Raw genomic sequence first — 6,000 nt, 5'->3', positions numbered from 1 at the left:
AAGCTGGCCTCAGCAAAAGCGAGGTGCTAAGCAACTCAGTGAGATCCTGTGTCTAAATAAAATACAAACTAGAGCTGGGGATGTGGCTCAGTGGTCGAGTGCCCTTGAGTTCAAACCCTGGTACCGCCCCCCCTCCCAATTTTAATTCTTGAAAAATGCATCTCAATAAAAATCAAGAATCTTGTTCATATAAATGGGAAGGAAGGTGGACATAACAGGGTCACTCAATTTCCATGGAGTTACACACACTTAGTGATCTATAATAAAAAATTAAACCATCTATCAACTGACAACCGAATCGAGTTCCATTGCAATGTTATTGAAGGCAAAGATTTAGCCACCCCTTGACTTACAAAGGAATTTTCTACCCAGACTTTTATCTTACCAAGATTTCAAATTATTATTATTTTTTTTTCTGGAGCTCCAGAGTTACACCCCAGTGCAGATCAGTACAGGAAGATTCTGTAAGATGGGAGAAATTGCCTTTGGAAAAGGGAGATAGGGAAGGATCTCTCAGGCAGCCAAGTTTAGGAATGTGTCATATGAAATTTGAAAATCTGTGAGTTCATTTCCTCTAAAAATTGTGTCTATATATCTTTTGAAAGTCTCTATGAATGAATGTCCAGTGATACCTGTGCCCCATGAAAGTCACCGGGGAGAGGGAGAAGAGGCCAGAGGTGAGGCACCTCCTTGCTGGATCCCCTCTGGCTGCAGATATCCTTTTAGCCCTTGGCCCATCTCTTCTGCCTGACTCCTAACTCCCATAGTGAGCAAGTTCCTAATCAAGATTCAAATCTGTAGCATATAGGCAGTTATTTAAAATCAGTAAGAAAAATGTGGTTATTCCCAAAGAAAAAGACAGCAAATGATACCAATAGGCAGTTATCAAAGGATGAAATGCAAGTGGCCAGTCCCTAAAGAAAATGTTAAAACAGAAATCATAGATGTGCAATTTAAGACAAGATACCATTTTGGAAATCAAATTGGAAAAATAAATAACATCAAGTGGTGGTTGGGAAGAAAATAAACTGGTTCAATGCTTTTCTAAATAGCAGGAAAGCAATATGCATTAAACATCTAAAAAACAGTATTAAGTTGACCTAAAAATCCTCAGTCTAAGTGTTATTCTAAAGATCAGAATTCTAAAGAATCACATACAAGGAAGAGTCAGTCTCAAATTCTATCACAATGGACATGTTGGGCAGGATTCCTTGAGCATCTTGTATTTGAAATGCCCCCTCTCAATGTCACTTTCTCGGCCTCTTGGCTAAGACTCCTGATGGATTTGGAACAACTGATTGCACACTGAGCGCCAGTGGATTGGCCTCTTGCAATGGGTTGCTATTGTCTGCAGAATGTGATTTGAAGGGTAGGGGTGCCTCCTCCAGGGGCACACGAGGCAGGAGATGAGTGAGCACAGCACACCTGTAATAGTGAGGTCAGAACCTGCTGTGAAGTCAGTCCAGCCTGGGACATGCACTGAGCTCTGTCCCCATGCAATGAGAGCTACTAGCAAGGTTCTCACAGGGGACCATGACATGATACATACTTGGGATATTTTTGTTATTCTAATCCCCCCAAAAAAGAAAAACACTGTAAAAGAGAATATTCAGTCTAATTTCATTTTTAAAATGTTTACAAAGAAAGAAAGGATATGTAGCAATACTAGGGAATTAAATGGATCAAATTATATTTTGTGCATGTATGAATATGTCACGATGAAGCCCACTTTTATGTATAATTAGGATACACCAATAAAAATAGATACACTTGGGTGGTGGGATGATGGATGATAGTTAATTTCTTATCTTTATGAAAACATTTTGCATAAATTAATTATAGTTGACATATAAAAGCATTTGGTACGTTAAGCATCAGAATTCAAGAGAGTCCCCTGATTTTTAAGAGAACTGAAAAGAAACAAAGTAGAATCCAAATTCTGGAAGAGTGAAGATTATGGTAAAGACTCAGGGGGCTGCAAAGTGCCCCCACCTCCCCCCTCATGCCTGGTGCCTGCCTGGCCTCAGTGCAGAGCTCAGGTGCTGTGGGAGGGGAAGAGCCCTCCTCTGTTTTTCCTGCTCCCCACCTCCTCAGGAACTCAAGCCCCAGCTATACTGTATGATTTCCATTCGAGGACGTGTGTTATGATTTGGATGAAAGGTGTCCCCCAAAAGCTCACGTGTGAGAGAATGCAATGTTTGGAGGAAAAGTGATTGGGTTATGAGAGCCTTAACCCTTGATGGGATTAACAAGTGGTGACTGAAGGCCGGTGGGGTGTGGCTGGAGGAGGTGGGCGTTGAGAGCATGGCTTGGGGGCACATATTTTGTGTCTGGCCAGTGGAGTCTTTGCTTCCTGATTATTATGTGAACTGCTTCCCTCTACCACAATCTTCCACCCTGATGTTCAGCCTCACCTCCAACTCTAAGGAATGGAGCCATCTGTCTATAGACCTGTGAAACTGTGAGCCCCCAAATAAACTTTTCCTCCTCTACAATTGTTCTTGTCAGGTCTTTTAATCACAGCAGCAAAAAAACTGACTAAAACAATGTGTCATCCAGGGAGTGAGAACGGGATTCAGATGTAGAGGATCCAACTCTGATTCTGGTAGGTCACTAGTTGGGTTATCCTAACGAAGCCATTAAACCTCTTCCAGACACAGTAAAATGGAACTGATGACAGTAACATGTTTCTTCACGTGGTTGCCATGAAGACTGAATGATGTAATATGAGAAAGTGCAGCACACAACACATTCATGGCTCAAGATAGACTACACGTATGCATGGTCTTCAAATGTACGACGGAACAGCTGCAGAATTGAAGATGGAAGCCTTCACCTTGACACAGCCTAGGCTCAGTGTAGGTAGAGGCCCTGGACCTGCGGAGATTCCCAGAGCTGGAGATGCCTGGCCCACCCCAGCACTTTGAGAAGTGCTGATTGTTTCTTTTCTCCATAAACAGAGATTAAAGAATATTTACTTTCTCGTAAAAAACAGGAGCTAGTAAATAAGGAACATTGTTGAGAAACAAGCTATGGAAACAATGATGTTATTTAAATTTAAATGTTTGCCTACAGTGTTTTAGAATATAATAAATTATAGCTGCTCTTTTTAAATATTTACTGAGGAGACATTCTCTAAGATATTTGAATATTAACAATAAATGTGACCGCTAACTACAGTCTGAGATTACCACAGAGCTTGTAAAACACATCTGATACAGGAGATTTTATTTGCTTGGCTACAAAATATAAGGAATTATGCTTACAAGACTGAATACACACTCTTCATTGGAGGGTCATTTTACTCGCAAGCCAATTTAAGCCCCCATGCTGGATATGGGTTCTCATTGACCCAGTGCTTTGGCCCCACCATGTGTATGGGTAGGTTCTCATTAGTCCAGTGAGTGTACCATACATTTTGGAATACTCCATTGCTTTGGCCCCCTGATGACAGGGTATATATAGGATGGGTTCTTGTTAGTTCACTGCTTTGGCTGTAGGTTTCTCTTGGTAGACCATCAGAAACAAAGTGTGCTTCTAGTAGATTTCACTTCTAGCAGATTCACGATTTTACACAGTGAAGTGTGATTAATTTATTTCACAATGCCATTCAAGGTGACATTTGGGGAATGTCAGAGGGCTGTGAGAGATGATAAATTGATCTTATTGAATGAACTGTGTGTTCTTGGAGTATTATTTTGTCAAGCACTCACCTCCTTTGAAATAATACACATAATTTTAAGTGCTTTGATTATAGTATGGTGTATAAGAAGGTTCCTTGAGCACAGGGGTGGGGAGCAGGACCTCATCTCTCCCTCCAGGCCCTACAGTGGACCAAGAACCTGATAGTTACTTGCTATGAAGCTGAATCTGCTTGCAGATGTATTTTCTCAAGTTCCACCTTACTGGCCTGCCCATTATTAAATAAATAAATAAATGCCCGGTGCTATGATTTGAATATGGCTTTTCCAGTACAAAACTTATGTTAAAATTTATTCCCTTTTATGAGATGTTGAGGGGTGGAAGCAGGTAGGACCTCAGGAAGTGATGAGGGCTGCACTCTGGAGCATGGATTAACCCACCCCTGTGATTAAGGGATTAATTAATGGGTTATCTGGAGTGGGGGGGATCTGCTTTAAAAGCCAGTCTGGCCAGGTCCCGTGTGCTCCCTCTGCACTGCCTTGGGAGTTCTGACAGCAAGAAGCCCTCACCAGAAGTGGCTCCTCAACCCTGGATCAGGACCAGAAGCCAAAATAAACCTCCTTTCTTCATAACCTAGCCAGTCTATGGTATTGTGTTATCAGCAACAGGAAGTGCACTAAGACAGCCTTAAATAGAGCAGATGGTTCTTACATAAAAATGCAACATAGTGGAAAACATGGCTTACTATTCTGTGTGCATTCCACCTGTGGCCCTCCCTGCCAGCCCCAGATGCTGGGCAGTGAAACATCTGTGGGGTGAACATGCATTTGTGCCTGAGCTGCAGCTCTGCAAACTCAGGGCACGTGGGTGAGGTGTAAGAGGCGGTGCTCGGGCTGCTCCAGGTGGCAGCAGGGTCAGCTTGAGGGCCCCTTGTGTTTTGGAGAAGCATTCCTACCACTGGCTTTGGGGACGGGGACAGTGGTATCTTTTAGCTATCGTTGTTTGGTTGCCTAAGATGATCCCAGTGCCACAGTCCAGGAGCATTCTGCTTCTGCCTTCCTAACCCAGGCCAAGTTGGGACCCCCTGGCTCTCCTCCTGGCTCAGCTGGCAACCAGTCTGGAGGCCTGGCACACGGGGAGCTCCAGTTCCAGCCTTGATGCCCTCTGCCCCGCATGCCTACCACACAGGGTGTCTGTCTCCTGCACCAGAACTCTGACTGGCATCCCAGGAGAACGTGAGGCCCAGTGGCACCTGGTGCCTGCTCCAGTTTTGGTGACAGGAAGCATGTAAGTAGCAAAGGCAGCTTCTGGTTCACGGTCCCTGCCAGCCCTCACCCACTTCCCCAAGCAGGGCCATGTCCAGTGCCATTGCTTGGGTTGTATTTGTAGCACTGATTTTAAAAGACATCTAGTTGTACCTTCTTGGACCCTATGTGGCTTTGAGTTTGTTGAAAATGAAATTTTGATTTTTAAGAATAAATGTAATTTTTCCATTTTGAACATATTCCAGAATGTCCTCAAAGCCAGAAAGCTGTGCACCTAAGTGGCCCTATTAAGATCCCTGTTAGAACTATTTTTACCAAATTATGAATCTGCTTTTTTTAACACGAAAGATGTCAAGTAAACGGTGATCCCCGCCATGAGGTCACGGCAGTGGCTTCTCTCACAAACACTTAGAGTCAGGAACAGAGCAGCTTTGCTCTGTGCCCTGGTCTTGGGAGAGGTGGGGCCCATGGCGCAGGAGGGGTGCACTGCTCAGGCTGGGCTTGACCTCTCCCTGTGCCCAGTGTCCATGCTCCTGCTGGGTCTCACCTCACTACCCATGGTCAAGTTGAAAACTGAGCAAAAACAGAATCTGTTCAGTGATTATTACTAAGTAAAACTCCTGGAGCTACAGATTTCTGTGTCAATCAAATGGAAGACTCAGTCTTTTGGGGAAGGAAGTAATTATACATTTTATGATATAACAAGACCAGGAAATATCCAGCATCTGAGTTTAAGCTAACCTGTTTTCCCTTTTTAAAATTAAATGCTTTTGTGGTGCGCGCCTATAATCCCAGCAGCTCTGGAGGCTGAGGCAGGAGGATTGCACGTTCAAAGCCACCTTTAGCAATGGCGGGGCACTAAGCAACTCAGTGAGACCTTGTCTCTAAATAAAATACAAAATAGGGGTGTGAATGTGGCTCCGTGGTCGAGTGCCCTTGTGTTCAATCCCCAGTACACTGCCTCCCCCCAAATTAAACACTTTCTTTTGAGATGATTATGCGCTGTTTTAAGAATGGCAGTGAGATTTTGTGCACCTTTACTCAAAGCCAGTATCTTGTGAAGCTGCAGCACAGTAACCACAGCCAGGCCACA

This window comes from Marmota marmota, unplaced genomic scaffold (genome assembly GCF_001458135.2).
Source record: "Marmota marmota marmota unplaced genomic scaffold, marMar, whole genome shotgun sequence".
Lineage (NCBI taxonomy): Eukaryota > Metazoa > Chordata > Mammalia > Rodentia > Sciuridae > Marmota > Marmota marmota.
Note: the sequence above shows the minus strand (reverse complement) of the source record.